At 47.8% G+C, this 16,002-nt stretch overlaps 1 long non-coding RNA gene across 1 annotated transcript; it reads left to right on the forward strand.

Moving 5' to 3' along the window:
* Positions 1–5,091: 5,091 nt before the first annotated feature.
* Positions 5,092–12,755, forward strand: LOC110742037. Its single transcript, XR_002519245.2, has 4 exons — positions 5,092–5,965; positions 6,058–6,172; positions 7,077–7,132; positions 11,680–12,755. It is a non-coding gene; the product is annotated as an uncharacterized LOC110742037 (long non-coding RNA).
* Positions 12,756–16,002: the final 3,247 nt, after the last annotated feature.

The following is a 16,002-nucleotide window of genomic DNA, read 5'->3' on the forward strand; positions in this document are numbered from 1 at the left end:
AAAAAAAAAAAAAAAAAAAGGTGTCTCTCCAAATATAGGAGACCCTCTCTCTGTGGAATTTTGCCACAAAGCCAACTGTCAGCAACTGCTGCACTTTAACGCAAACCCTCTTCTCCCTCGCTATCACGTACAGGATTTAGTCACCCGTGCACAGGTCCTGAGGTCACCAGTTGTAAGAGCTGTGTCTTTTTCATCTTCCTCCTCAGCCCTGAGAGCTGGCCTGGCACAGAGCAATTGCTGGGTGAAGATGCTCAAAGCCACCACATCCATCATTGCTGGGGGGGCGGTGTCAGTGGGGTGGCCCAGGGGACGGTAATAGAGTGGGGGATTGTGGACAGGCACACAGCTATGATGTGGCTCATTCTGAGTTGTTTGGTTCCAGAGTCCCAAAGGCCTTCCAGGAAGAATCTAGTTCTACTCCCTCCTGCCTGGGTATGCTGCTGCCCCAGACCCCCCATTAGCCACCACACTGAGACTTCTCCCCAGAAGATGCTCCCAATTCCACAGCACAAAACCAAAGCCCCTGAGTTTGCTGAGGTAGGGAGAGAAGCGAGAAGAGCCTGGGCTGGAATCTATAAACCAAAAATAAAATCCTAAGCACCACAACCAACTAAACAGACCCCCTGTGGGCCAAGAGGACCCCTGAGAAACCCGAAAAACTGAATTCCTGGCTGTGATGGGACACACCTTGTTATATATTCCCTCCCTTTTGAGGTTAGGCACAGCTAACCAGCATTAACATTCACACAGAGCTCCATCCTAAGACTGGCAAAAACAGACTCTTTGTGGCAATAAGATACCAAATTCCAACCTGACTCTGGTATAGCATCATATGACAGATAGCAGATCCTGAAGGAAATCAACATAGTTTGCTGCTTGGACATCTTTTGAAATGGAATTTCAAAATCTTTTGTATAGGGTCATTATTTATGACCCTATTCCATAAAAGATTTTTATTCCATAAAAGATTTTTATGACAAAATCTTTTGTCCAAGGAATTTGTTCCTTGGACATCTTTTGAAATGTCCCTCAAAGCCATCTTCTGTTGAGGAAACTTGTGTCTGTAGAAAATCTCCATTAATGTAGCCAGGGCTTTCCTTTCTAGGTCTTTCCCGGATCACAGAGCGATGACCTAAGAGTCTGACACTTTTTAAGGTCTGAAAAGAGATATTTACCATCTAGTCTCTCTGAAGGCTGCTACCTGGAAGCTTCATCTACATCACAAGAACCTCGCCTCCACATCTCCCCTAACTTAACTCAAGCATTTTTTTCCCATTGATTTCAAGTCTTTAGACAAAACTTAACTCTTTCAACCAACTGCCAATCAGAAAATCTTTAAATCATGGGCATGGTGGCACACGCCTGTAATCCCAGCTACTCGGGAGGCTGAGAATGACTTGAACCCAGGAGGCAGAGATTGCAGTGAGCCAAGATTGTGCCACTGCACTCCAGACTGAACAACAGAGCGAGACTCTGTCTCAAAAAAAAAAAGAAAAGAAAAAGAAAAAAGAAAAGAAAATCTTTGAATCCACCTATGACCTGTAAACACCACCCCCTTACCCTCTACCCCACTAACTCCCCCGTACTTTCAAGATGTCCCACCTTTCCAGCTGAACCAACATATACCTTATGTGTACTGATTTATGTCTTTACCTGTAACTTCTGTCTCCCTAAAATTTATGAAACCAAACTAATCCAGCTGCCTGGGGCACACTTTCTCAGGGCCTCTTGAGACTGTTCTCCAGGCCATGGTCACTCATGCTGGCTCAGAATAAACCTCTTTAACTATTTTACAGAATTTGATTTTTCTATTGACAAATCCTTGCTCCCTGGCCAGGCTTGGTGACTTAAGCTTATAATCCCAGCACTCTAGGAGATGGAGGTGGGAGGATCACTTGAGGTCAGGATTTTCCAGCCTGGGCAACATAGTAAGACCCTTGTCTCTACAAAAAAAAAAAAAAAAGTAAAAATCAGCCGGGCATGGTGGTGTGCACCTGTAATCCCAGCTTCTCAGGAGGCCGAGGAAGGAAGATTGCTTGAGCCTGTAAGGTTCTTGTATCCGTTTGAACCCTGAGAGCGTGCCAACAGACAACATGAGGCAGTGTGGAGCAACATGCTGTTTTAATGAGCAGACACACTGGGTGCTGGCGGGCTGAGGCCTAAAATGGCGTCAGCCCCAAGTGAGGACGGGGCAAAGGTTTTATAGTCTCCTGTAAACAGGAAGTGTCCTAGTCGGATGTAACTGCTACATTGTACCCGGATGACCTCTTTCTCGATCTTCAGGAGTACGCGTCTTCCAGCCGCGGTAGGTGTCTTCTGCTCTCTTCCTGCTTAGATCACACGCCGCTGATGCAAGTGGCCTTGAGCCTTGGGACTGGGCCTGAGAAGGGAGGAGTTACTCATCCCCTTAAGCTTTCAGGCCCCGGGGAGAATCTTACAGAGCCCAGGAACTCGAGGCTGCAGAGAGTTATAATTGTGCCACCGCACTCCAGGCTGGGCAACAGACTGAGGCCCTGTTTTTTGTTTTGTTTTGTTTAAAAAAAAAAAGAAAAAAAAAATCCCTGTTCCCTTGCAGCACAACCCTGTGTGTCCGACAGTCTCTCCAGGCTCAGTTCCTTCCTCCCTGGAATAGGGTCATAAATAATATTATCTCCAGTGGTTACTGTTATGAGGGTTAAATGAGATATGACATGCAAGGCACTTAGAAGAGTGCCTGGCACGTGATAAGCACTCAGTGGACATCAGCCACTCTCCTTTCCTCGTGGCCTGTGGGGCGTTTATCTTTCAGGGTAGAGAAGGCAGACAGAGCGGCGGATTGGCTTAGTGTGGCTGAGACTCTGGGCTGAGGATGCTCTGTGAGTCACTCTTGGTTGCCTTGGGTGTTGTCATTCCTGGTAGCATTAGAGGAATTGGAGGGTCCTGGAAAAAGATCTCTTTGCTCCAAAGAAGGAGAAACTTTACATGCAAATGACCTTTAAGACCTGAGCAGTGGGAGTCAAGTGTACACAAACATCGCTGGAAACAGATTCATGGCTTCAGAGGCAAACCCCAAGCTCCCTCCACCGAGGCCGGGCCTGGGGTGGAGGTGTGTTGAAGTGATAGTAATATAAAGAGGCAGAAAGACTGCCTGCCTCAGGGTTTGCATTAAACTTGGGCTTCAGTGCATTTTTTTTTCCAGGAAGCAGGCTTTGTGCGGGTACTGGGGTTATGAAGGCCTTTTCAAAGCATGCATCACACGCATGGGGAAGATCCCGTCCCCGCAAGGAAGGGCCTAAGATGCATGCAGAATCCTTCACCGTAGGAGGGGAAGAAGCAACGTTCCCTGTCTAGCCTCCAGGTCAGTAAGAATTCCTTCTTGCCACAGTCAATGTCTCGCTTAAGCCCTGAAGCCCAGCTCTGGCTGTTAGATCCTCTCTACTTTCCATCCCCAGCCCTACCTTCCTGTACCCCTTCCTCTACTGGCTTGAAAGAACCTATCAGAGTCCTGAGCCTCCACATGGGCCCCCCAGGGAACTGCTGGGACTCAGCCAGCCAGCATCGTCACCTCCCAGGCAGCAAACAAGACCCCAAGACGCAGTCTGACATAAGCTCTACAAAACTCCAGAGCCAGCTGGCCTTACCTACTTCAGAACCAAATGCCAGGAAACTCTGGCTGGCCCGCCAAGTCCCCAGGACCGAAGGGATGGAGGACTTGCTGACATGTGCCTTTGTCTTTCATTGCTCTGCTCTCCGCCTCCCCTTCCCTGCCTGCATGCTACACTGTGTCTCAGCAGAGCGGTGAGCATCCATGCGATGCTCAGCACTACACTGGGAAAACCAGCTCCAAAGGACCAGCGCTTTCTTACAGGGCCAGGTCTCCAAAGGCACTTGGAATGTGCTGTGTGGTCCTGAATGCAAGTGCCAGGAGCTAGATGAGAGGGTCCGTGATCCACTCCTCATCAGAAAGGAAAGAGGGCTCTACTCTTCCAACCAAAGACCACAGATCATTTCTCTCTTCTTTTCTCTTTTGGAGACAGTATCTGGGTCTGTCGCCTAGGCTGGAGTACAGTGGCACAATCTCGGTTCACTGCAGCCTCCACCTCCCAGGTTCAAGTGATCTTCCCATCTCAGCCTCCTGAGTAGCTGGGACCACAGGCGTGCACCACTATGCCCAGTTAATTTTTGCTTTTTTTTTTTTTTTGTAGAGCTAGGGTTTCGCCATGTTGCCTAGGCTGGTCTCGAACTCCTGTTCTCAAGTGATCTGCCCGCCTTGGTCTCCCAAAGTGCTGGGATTACAGGCATGAGCCACCACACCTGGCCCCACAGTTCATGTCTTAGTGACAACCAGTCTCCCAAGGCTACATTTTGCTTTTCTCCTCCCTTCTTCAAGAAGGGTGTGCCAGCACATCTTCTGTAACCCAAATATATCTGGACCACCTCAGGCTTCCATCAGCATCACAGTCAGTCAGTGTCACTATGGCAACTGAGAGTCATGGAGAAGATGCTTCTCAACAGGAGTCCCTGAGGAGACACCCAAAGATTCCAGGCTTTTCTACAGCAGAATGTGTTAACAGTCATTCCTCTGTCTCTCCAATCCTGTCACGATCTTCCCCTGAGTCCCCACACTCCAAGACAGACAGCCTTAAGTCTCTTTTTCTCTCTACACAAAGTTTGTCCAACCCATGGCCCATGGACCACATGTAGCCCAGGATGGCTTTGAATGCAGCCCAACACAAATTCATAAACTTTCTTAAAACATTATGAAATTTGGCCAGGTGCGGTGACTCACCCCTGTAATCTCAGCACTTTGGGAGGCCAAGATGGGCAGATAACTTGAGGTCAGAAGTTCGAGACCAGCCTGACCAACATGGCAAAACCCCATCTCTACTAAAAATACAAAAATTAGCTGGGTGTGGTGGCATGCACCTGTAATCCCAGCTACTGGGGAGGCTGAGGCAGGAGAATTGCTTGAACCCAGGAGGAGGAGGTTGCAGTGAGCTGAGACCACGCCTCTGCACTCCAGTCTAGGAAACAGATTGAGACTCCATCTCAAAAAAAAAAAAAAAAAAAAAAAAAAGAGATTTGTTTGTGATTATTTTTAAGCTCAACAGTTAGTGTTAGTGTATTTTATGTGTGGCCCAGGACAATTCTTCTTCTTCCAGTGTGGTCCAGGGAAGCCCAAAAATTGGACATCCCCGCTGTATGCATACTCTCAAACCACCGCCACCCCCGGTCAGAGAGCAGGGTCTGCTTCCATTCTTTCCTCCACCTGAAAAATTCCTTTAAAATCTCTCTACTGCAGGCCCTTCTGCAGTTAATCCTAATCCCCACACAAAAGGCTCATGAACCCCTCAAAAGCAGACACCCAATTTTCCAGCTCCCCACCCTGTGACTCCGCGCCTGTGCGAACGATCTCGTCTGTCTTTCCCTCTGTCACTTGTCAATGTGCAAGCACATGTTTTCTAATGATGCAGACACCTCAATTCTGGAATCTTACTGAAGGTCAAACATTTACTCAGCCATTAAAACTCTCTGTGCTAGAGTAATTTACATTTGTATTTGCAAAGAAAATATAGTGTGCCTGGTAGACAGCATTTAATGGCTTTTTTCCATTAACTCAAGTGGGCAAAAAGGAAGTACTACAGCCAAATCCAACAAATCCTGGTGGTCTTTCTCTGTCCACCAAAAGAAACACCTGCACCATCACCATGCCCTCCCCCATTCCCCAAATTCAGGCCCCGTCTCATTTTGTAGAGTTTTTGTGAGCACCAGCCTCAGTGAGGAGGGGGCACCCCGGGCCTGAAAGGTTCCATGGCCTGGATCCTCAGCTAAAGTCCCACATTCCTATGAATCCCAGTTGTGCTGAGGTCAATGCAGGATGAAGGCGGGAGATGTACTTACACGCCGACTGCCAGAAAAGGTCTTCTCCATTTGGTAGTGATCAGACGTCAGCCAGACCATCTCCGGGGATGAGCTGTAAGCGAAGGTGAGTCTTTCCACATGTCTCCCACGAAAATTGAAAATGATTCTCTAATGCACTCCAGAATCTCTCCAAAACATTTTTATTGTTTCAAAAAGGGAAAGGAAAATGTAAGCCCAGTTGAACACCATGGGGTTTCTAATCCAAATGGACAAGGCAGGAGGACAATTCAGGCCTGATATTAAGTCGAAGAGAGAGCCCAGTGGGCAACAGGTAGGGCTGTGAGTCCGATGGACATTGAGCACAATTTGATGAAGGGGATGGCATGCTATACCCACGGGAATGCCAAACCTTCCCACTGTTTGATGAGGGGAGAGAGGCTGGTGAACTCCTGAGAGATCATTCAAAATAATTTTCCCAGTACTTACTAAGGGATTTTGCATTTGAGGTGCAAAAAGGTTTGGGGGAAGAAAATGAACTGCAATTTTCCTACCAGGACTGGAACTACCCAGACGAGTAGCTGATGATATTCCCCTATTCACTGCTTCAAAATACAGCCCATCCCATATAGATTGGCAATTCCACTGTCAGGGATTCTTTCCTTTGGATTAAACTTTTTTTTTAAATTTTTTTATTTTTTTATTTTTTTTTAGATGGAGTCTCACTCTGTTACCCAGGCTGGAGTGCAGCAGCACAATCTTGGCTCACTGCAGCCTCTGCCTCCCGGGTTCGGGCGATTCTCGTGCCTCAGCCTCCCCAGTAGCTGGGACTACAGATGTGTGCCACCACACCCCGCTGATTTGTTGTTGTTGTTTGAGATGGAGTCTTGCTCTGTCACGCAGGCTGGAGTGCAGTGGTGCGATCTCTGCTCACTGCTATCTCCGCCCCCCTGTTCAAGCGATTCTCCTGCCTCAGCCTCCCACGTAACTGGGACTACAGGCGTATGCCACCACACTCAGCTATTTTTTTCTATTTTTAGTAGAGACAGGGTTTCACCATGTTAGCCAGGCTGGTGTTGAACTCCTGGCCTCAAGTGATCTGCCCACCTAGGCCTCCCAAAGTGCTGGGATTACAGGCATGAGTCACTGCACCTGGCCTAAACATTGTTAACAGACATGGGCAGAGAACACATTTCTTCCAAATCCCCCAAAGATGAAGAGCTACATTTTATTTCCAGGCTGTTCTGGAGCTTCTACAGGAGAGTGTGGGGTACGGAGTTTCAGGATGAGTCAGGTAATCTTTTTTATTTCTAACTATAAAACTGATATATGCTTTACTGAATATTTGTGGATGAAATAATGTGATGTCTTGGATTCACTTTAAAAGAACGTAGAAGATAGGCGAGTAGGTCGCGGTACAGACGAATGAGACTGGCTATGAGCTGACCATCGCTGGGGCTGAGTAACCACTGCATGGCAGTTATTATTTCCATGCTGTGTCTTCGTATAGGGTTGACATTTTCCACAACAGAAAGGAGAATATTTGGTTACTTTCCCAGTTCACCATCTTTCTGTATTAACCAGTGAGAGACATGAAAGTCAAGCCTCAGTACAAGGGTTTTCCATCCCAGACAAGTAGATTCCACAGAGCTCTGTGATTAGGGCAGGAAACCAGCTCCCACTTCCTCCATTTTGGGGACTGGAAAATGCTATTTACCCTCATTGCAAAGATCAAAGTGTGAACTCCTGTCCCTACCACAACCCCCAGGACACATATGAACAGCTCCAGTTGGCAGCTGTAGCTACCATTAGCTTGAAATCTGTTGAAACAGAAAAGTTTTATTAAGGAGGAAAATCAGATTCCAACCCTGAGTTCCAAGTACCCTTTGCTTGGATGAAGAGGAGCAAAAGAGCATTAGTGAGCCCGAAGCTGCACCTTGGCCCCATCACACCACCCAGACCGAGAAACAAACGGGACAGGGCACTGTCAAACATGCTCATGGGAGTCTGCTTATGTGCACACAACCAGACTTCCTGGCAAATCCCAGGGCCCGCATCTGCCAAAAGCCACTGGGTAGTCAGTCATGGTAGCATTCATCAAACTCTGCGATGCAAAAGTCATCCCAGTGATCACCTCATCCCCACCTCACCTCCAGATCACACCAAACCTACCTAAAGCCATCTTAGATATGCAGCCATTTCTCTCCCCTTAAGATACAAAAGGAGTCTGGCTCAAGCCTGTAATCCCAGCACTTTGGGAGGCTGAGGTGGGCGGATCATGAGGTCAGGAGATCGAGACCATCCTGGCTAACACGGTGAAACCCTATCTCTACTAAAAATACAAAACAATTAGCCGGGCGTGGTGGCGGGCGCCTGTAGTCCCAGCTACTCGGGAGGCTGAGGCAGGAGAATGGCGTGAACCCCGGAGGCGGAGCTTGCAGTGAGCCGAGATCGCGCCACTGCACTCCCGCCTGAGGGACAGAGCAAGACTCTGTCTCAAAGAAAAAAGAAAAATCCAAAAGGAGTCAATTTTCTTCATTCTTCTTTATGTTTGGTTGTTTAGAGACAGAGTCTCGCTCTGTTGCCCAGGCTAGAGTGCAGTGGCACCATCATAGCTCACTGCAGCCTCAAACTCTAACCCTTGAGCCCTGCAATCTTGGAGCACTCAAGTGATCCTGTTGCCTCAGCCTCCTGAATAGCTAAGACCACAGGCAGGCACCACCATGCCCTGCTAAATTTTTAAATTATTACTTTTTTTAAAGATGGTCTTACCATGTTGCCCCAGCTGGTCTCAAACTCCTGGCCTCAAGGGATGCTCCTGCCTCAGTCTCCCAAAGCTCTGGGATTACATGCTCAAGCCACTGTGCCCAGCCTCATTCATTACTCTTAGTAAGCTGTCCTGATAGGAAGTTCTCCATAACTGACCTACGTGCTTCTTAAGATGGAGAGAAAAAAAAAGGGCATTTCTAGAGCTTGCATTTCAATGTTTTAATCAAAGTTGCCACAAATTGTGGCCCTCACTGGCCCTAGCCACCTGTTTATTAGTTTCTTATTGCTGCCGTAACAAGTTACTCTAAAGTTGGTGGCTTAAAGGAGCCCAAATTTGTGACCTCGCAGTACTGTAGGTCGGAATGCTATTTGGGCTTGCCTGGCCTCTCTCCTTAGGGTCCCCCAATGCCAAAAGCGAGGTGTTGGCCAGCCTGGGTTCCTAACTGGAGACTCTGGGAAGAAGCTGCCTCCGTGCTCACTCAGGTTGCTGACAGATTTCAGCTCCTTGCCAGTCTAGGGCTGGGGTCCCATCTCCTTGCTAGTGGTCAGCTGGCGGCGGGGAGGGGGGACTCTCAGCTCCCTAAGGGCCATCTGCCTGCTTTGTCACATTGCCAGGTGAGCTGAATTTGGCTCAACTCCCGTGGAAGACACTAGTGTATGGGAGGCCACAGACTGAGCCAGGCCCATTCCCTGCCCTCGAGCAGCTAAAAGAGAGGGCAAGATGAAGAGAGACATGGATGGAGGAGGCGCCCACAAACTCCGATTTTTTAAAGTGCAAGTTTCCTCTTTCCACAAATCAACTTAATTTAAAGCACATGCCCTCATTCCCTTTCTCTCTAGTTGTTCTGAAGATTCTTTGAGGGCTTACCAGATGCGAGCTCTGGGAACTGGGGCATAGCTGGTCTCAGTCATTATCTATCTGTGACGAAATCAACTGAGAGAGTTCTCCTCCCACCCTGTCATCAGTCCCCATGAGTTCCGACAATGGCAGCACCCTTGGTTCCTCTCCCGGAGCCTCTTTTGAGTTATATCAGTTTGAACCAGAGCATGAGATAGTTTACATGGAAGTGATCCCCCAAATGAGCAGGGGTGTGAGACAGAGAAGGGAAGGAAGAGCCAGCAGAGAGAGTGTTATTCAGCAAGTTACCTGTGGCCAGCTGAGCATAATCTCTTGGGGAAGCTCTGGAAAACAGTGCAGAGCATGCGTGCATCTCAGTTATCCCACACGAGGAGTGAGGGAGCTGGGGTATTTATACACCAACTCCCACTGGTCATTGGATTAGGACTGCTGTTCCATCAATTTTCCAACACTTTGGCCTGCCACATGCTTGGGCAGGGCCGGCCCTGGCAACTAGAGAAACCTCTCTGGCAGACAGACCTGGGTGCTGGCAGCTGATGTCAGGCCAGCCAGCAAGGAGAAATCACAGCCCCAGGGCCATGGAGACTGGTGGGACCTCCTGCCTCCGCTATAAGGCCTGACTCTGTGTCCCTGAGTCCCTCTGTGCCACCATGGGAGATGGAAACTCTGTGAGGCTAAGGCCTTTTCTACCCAGACCCATCCAGTAGCTGGGTTGCCTTGAGACTGTTCACCTCTCCAAGGCCTACCCAGAAAGCAAGACTCCAGAGCTCTCTACTCAGACCCAACAAAGTTGTCTGGGAATCAGTGGTTTCCCAACCCACTGCCCCCAGGTTTAGGTCTATGGGGCATGTACAGGGCACCTTCTCAAGGACCCAGCAGCATCTGCACTATCCTCTTCAACTCACCCTCTGCCCTCCTCCTAGCCAGCCCAAGGATGTGAAGACATCCTCTTTCTTTTCTTTTTTCTTTTTTTTTTTTTTTTTGAGATAGGGTCTCACTCTGTTGCCCCGGCTGGAGTGCAGTGGCACGATCTCAGCTCACTACAACCTCTGCCTCCTGGGTTCAAGCAATTCTCCAGCCTCAGCCTCCCCAGTAACTGGGATTACAGGCCTGTGCCACTATACCCGGCTAATTTTTGTATTTTTAGTAGAGACAGGGTTTCACCACGCTGGCCAGGCTGGTCTTGAATTCCTGACTTCAACTGATCTGCGTGCCTCAGACTCCCAAAGTGCTGGGATTACAGGCGTGAGCCACCGCACCAGGCCTGACATCCTCTTTCAAGGCTCACAGTCACCTAAAGCTATATGGAGTCACTTTGGCAGCTCCAATGCCTTTGTCTCTGGTATAAATTCCTTGCTCACTTCTCTTGCAACAATGAGCCTCGCAAGAATGCACCAAGTTAACAGGAAAGACTGCAGTGCAGATGAGATGACCTTCAAATGGTCATCTCATCACCCAGATGCGCACCCAAGTAATCAGAATCCAAGGCGAACCTAGAATACCATCAAGTGCCGTCACAAAGTCCTTCCACAGAAGAGAGAAAGAAATTCCCACCTGAGGCAAGCTAAGAGGGCTGCTTGAAGGAGGCAGGGGCATGTGACCTGGTCTCAGGGGATGAGTAAAATCTCAGCTGGTGGAGGAGGAATGGGACCCAAGGCACGAAGCATCCAGGTAGCCTGGGTCGGCCTCATCTCCCCAGTCTGGGATTGGGGAAGGGAGAAGGGAGATCTATACCCTAGAACCTCAACCAAGGAGGTTGGACTTCCCCAGAATGAGGGCAGGGAGGAAGCCATGGAATACTTTGGAGGAAGGAGTGACATGATGAGACACCGCAGGCCAGTGGGGAGTCATGCAGAGTCACATGTGGAAATGTCCTTTGTCTCAAGACTGGCTGCAGGGCTGTGTGTGTGGAGAGAGTGGGGAAGAGAAGAGGGAGGAGATGGGGAAGAAAGAAGTAAGGGGAGGTGGGGGTGGTGCAGAAAGAGGGGAGATGGAGCAGGAAGGGGGAGAAAGAACAGATGTGGGGAGACAGTGGAGTTTGCGCCCGCCCAGCTCGCAAGTTCAGGGTGTGAAAACCCACCCTGAACTTCTCTGGCCCAGGAAGTCCGGGGAGCCCCAGGCGCCTCGCTTGTGAGTGGCTCTTGTGAAAAGAAGGCAAGAGAATGTGAGGAAAAGTTGGATTCAGGTCTGATTTTTCTAAACACATTCACCAGCTGAGGCACGACTGACAGCCCCGGGATGCCCTCAAGCAGAGAAATTGTCAGAGAAGAAGGTGAGAGGAGGTGATAATTGCTGGGAGAATGAAAGCCGAAGCCACCCCAGCGAGTCTCTTAGCTTCTCCAAGCCCAGTCAGCGTCAGAGAAAATAGACGTCTGAGTTTTCTGGTTGTTCACACTCAGAAACTAAAGCCAGAAAAGTTCCAAACATCTGGCTTTTACAGCACAAAACCCCCAACGCACGTGGTAGGATCGTATTTAGTAATGTAATGGCTCCATCTACAGCCGGAGGAAGGATCGTCACTGCTAGATTTCGCCATGAGCAAGAATCCGGCCTTTGAGCTGCACAAGCTCATTGCAATTAACGCTAATAAAGCTCATTCCTGTATCTGTGCTGTTTATTCAACGCAGACTTGGAACCACACTGGAAGTTATTTATTTCAGACTGTGTCTACAACAGCAGCTGTTCAGAATATACTAGCATCTTTTTAGCCAAAATTGGTTTGGAATTTCTATTTTAAACCACTGTTTGTTATGAATTGAGCTAAATGGTTTTTTTAAAAAACACATTTTCCCTATTTTAACAATGGAAAAAATAAAAGCCCTTAAAATACTAACATTGCATTTTCTTTCATTCATTCAACAGCTAATTAGCACCTACTATGTGTCTGGTTCTGTGTTAAGTGCAATAATTAAGTCAGATCTGAATGCATCCTATTATTTACTCATCAGAGGGTATTTTTGCTACTTGTCCTTTATGTCTGGAACATTTCCACAGGAATAGTGGGAGAGGAAGAACCGAGACAACTGTGAATATAGTGTTTGGGACAAGTTAGAAACACAAGGAACATAGAATCTTTTCATGACAAAGTGGAAGCTGGAAGTCAGTCCCATAAAGGCCAGTAAGATCTTGTTCTGTTATTTTTTTCCTCCTCAGAAGTGGAATTAGCTTTTTCCTACTTAAAAAGTTACCAGCTGGGGTCAGGTACGGTGGCTCACGCCAGTAATCCCAGCACTTTGGGAGATCGAGGCGGGCAGATTGCTTGCACCCAGTAGTTCAAGACCAGCCTGGGCAACATCGGGAGAGCCCCATCTCTACAAAAATACAAAAAGTAGCCATGTGTCGTGGTGCACACCTGTAGTCCCAACTACTTGGGAGGCTGGGGTGGGCAGATTACTTGAGCCTGGGAGGTTGAGGCTGCAGTGAGCCAAGATCACACCACTGCACAACAGCCTGGGTGCAGTGGCTCATGTCTGTAATCCCAGCACTTTGGGAGGTTTGGGTGGGGGGATCCCTTGAGCCCAGGAGTTTGAGACCAGCCCAGGCAACATAGTGAGACTCTGTCTCTACCAAAAAAAACAAAAAAAAAAAATTAAATAGCTGGATGCAGTGGCACACACCTGTAGTCCCAGCTATTTGGGAGGCTGAGGCGGAAGGATTGCTTGAGCTCAGAAGTTCAAGGTTGTAGTGAGCTACGATCGCACCACTGCACTCCAGCCTGGGCAACAGAGCAAGACCCTGTCACTGAAAATAAATAAATAAATGAATAATATTTGCTTTGTGTAGAAAACTTGGAAAACAAGACAAAAAGGAATTCTAAAGATCTCGGTTATAATCCTATCAACCAAAGATGACCGCTGTTAATTTTACATGGTACTATAATTTTCATTAACCCATAGGAGAGGAACTTTCTTTCATGTCACTGCATATTCCTCTATATGATTTTGAATGGCTACAGAGTGTTCTTTCATATGCGCATACCATAATTTATTTATGCCACACAAGATTACTGACTTTTAACAATGATAAGGTTTGTACTGATGACATTTCTTAAGATATGCTCTTAGCTCTGGAACTTCTGGATCAAAGAGGGCGTGTAGCTTCAAGGCCTCTGAGACATATATCAAGTTGCCATCCAGGGTCAGCCTCCTAGAATTTTTTTTTTTTTTTTGAGACGGAGTCTTGCTCTGTCGCCCAGGCTGGAGTGCAGTGGCCAGATCTCAGCTCACTGCAAGCTCCGCCTCCCGGGTTCACGCCATTCTCCTGCCTCAGCCTCCCAAGTAGCTGGGACTACAGACGCCCACCACCTCGCTTGGCTAGTTTTTTGTATTTTTTAGTAGAGACGGGGTTTCACCGTGTTAGCTAGGATGGTCTCGATCTCCTGACCTCGTGATCCGCCCGTCTCGGCCTCCCAAAGTGCTGGGATTACAGGCTTGAGCCACCGCGCCCGGCCATAGCCTCCTAGAATTTAACATCACATCTGAAACCAAAATCTAACTTCAGGAGCCCAGAGCATTCACTGTTCCAGAAAGAGTGTGATGGTAAGTGGTGATCCTTGGTGTTCGGGGAGCTTTACAGGGTATCCCAGCTGGAGGTAGTCAAAGCTATCAGAATGGTTTTTGATAAATTCTTTACCTTGTAGATGATTTAGACTGGAGTGCCTCCAGGAAAGCAGGAAGCAAGACATGTTTTTAACCTGGTAAGTATTTAGTCAATAGAGCATTACCAAGGGCTCAGGAGATTAAGAAAGATAGGATTATTTTAATGTATCTTCATCACCCAAATCACACCACTTGTCATGATTAATATCACCCCTGGCTTATTTTTCCTGTTCCCACATTCTGTCCACAGTTTGTGCCCACCAATACTTTGCCCTGTCCTCTCCTGCATGTCTTATAAGGTGAAGCTGGGTCCTCTGAGGTCACAGAGCAGTGGTAACTACATCCAGTGGGTGTTAGAAAAAACCCTGGCCCCTCTCAGATGTGAGATGTGGTTTAAGGACTCAATACACTGACCTGGGGAAGACTTGAGCTTTTTTCTTTGGAATTGAAACATTTTCCGTATTATCCCTTCAGTCATTGGGTTCATACAGAGTTGTGGCAACAACTCAAGGGATATGAAAAGCAGATTTTACAAGAGTATGATTGCACAGCAAAAGTCAGTTTTGGCTTAATTTTGGGAAGAGAAGCTTTGATCTTACTGTGTGCCTAGTAGACAGTATCCCGTCAGTCACACGCAAAGGAAGAACGTCAGCAGAGAATCCCATAAAGTTAGCACCTAATGTAACTAGCGTGACTGGAAGTTGAGGCAGAGACAAGGGCTGCCCAAGGTCATGGTCATGGTAAGAGACGGGTGTAAGCTGTCTTTCTAACTACTGGCTCAGTGATCATTTTAAAAGAGGGTGACTTCACTACAGAAGTAAAATGTGACTGCCTTAGTTGTTACAGAGCAAGAAGACACTCAACTGCATAAGGGGAACCAGCAGCAGGGCTCCTTCTAGAGGCTGGAGTCTCTTGGGAAGAAACAATTTCCTGCTATGTGTTCCCTTGTGTGCTTGGCCAGGGTGACACAGACCATGGAGGGTGAAATCAGACCTCATTCTTTTCTCTGATTCATCCTTCTGCAGGCAAACACCTCTCAGGAGAAGGAGACAAATTGTTGGCTTGAAACCCAGTTTTCCTGCCCTGGCAGTAAACTGCGCAGAGCAGGGTAGGGTGGATGTAACCCGGGGGCCTCTCTGTTTGTATTGAATGTTCTCATCACCCTGACATGCTTGCAGTTTCCCTTTAGTGCACATGTGTCATGCTGCGAGTGCAAATGACTATCTTGAGAGTTCTGTGTTTCCTACTTGTCCCCGCCTTCCATGTGTGTCTGGGGCCCGTGGATGTTCAATGGGACAGGGGCTAAAAGTGGCCGCCAGGGGACAGAATTGCTCACCTGCGTAGCACCTTCCCTCCACCCTCCATGCTCTGATGGATGGAACTTCTCATGGGTTTTTGGTCCATCACACTCCATTTTTTTGTTCCAGGGTTAAAAACATGGAGAAAGCTTGAGGTCGGGAGGATCTCCTTACTGCAGATAAAACACCCAAGGCAGAGGTAATCAATACCTCATTCTTTAACAGCTCCCAGTGGGACCCCTGGGCACGCCAGACAAAACAGCAAAGATCATAATTATGCTGATAGAAGTAACCTGCAGGGTCAGATGCCTCCTGCCTGTCCATCTCTTAACCGTATGATCTTTTACTTCACGTGGCAATGAAATAAAATATTTTGAGGCTGGCATTTCAATCGGTCCAAGTTACAAATACAGCTGAAAACTTTTCTCAGCCATGATTTCCCCAGCTGAAAGTGACGGTTAATAATTTTGCCTCACCACTGCACTCCAGCCTGGGCGACAGAGTGAGACTCCGTCTCAAAAAAAAAAAATAATAATAATAATAATAATAATAATTTTGCCTCACCTCTCAAACCCCATCACCACTTGCTTCTCAGGGACGTAGTGACAAGAGATATTTGCGATATTTGCAGTGTTTTCCA

This window comes from Papio anubis, chromosome 18 (genome assembly GCF_008728515.1).
Source record: "Papio anubis isolate 15944 chromosome 18, Panubis1.0, whole genome shotgun sequence".
Taxonomy (NCBI): domain Eukaryota; kingdom Metazoa; phylum Chordata; class Mammalia; order Primates; family Cercopithecidae; genus Papio; species Papio anubis.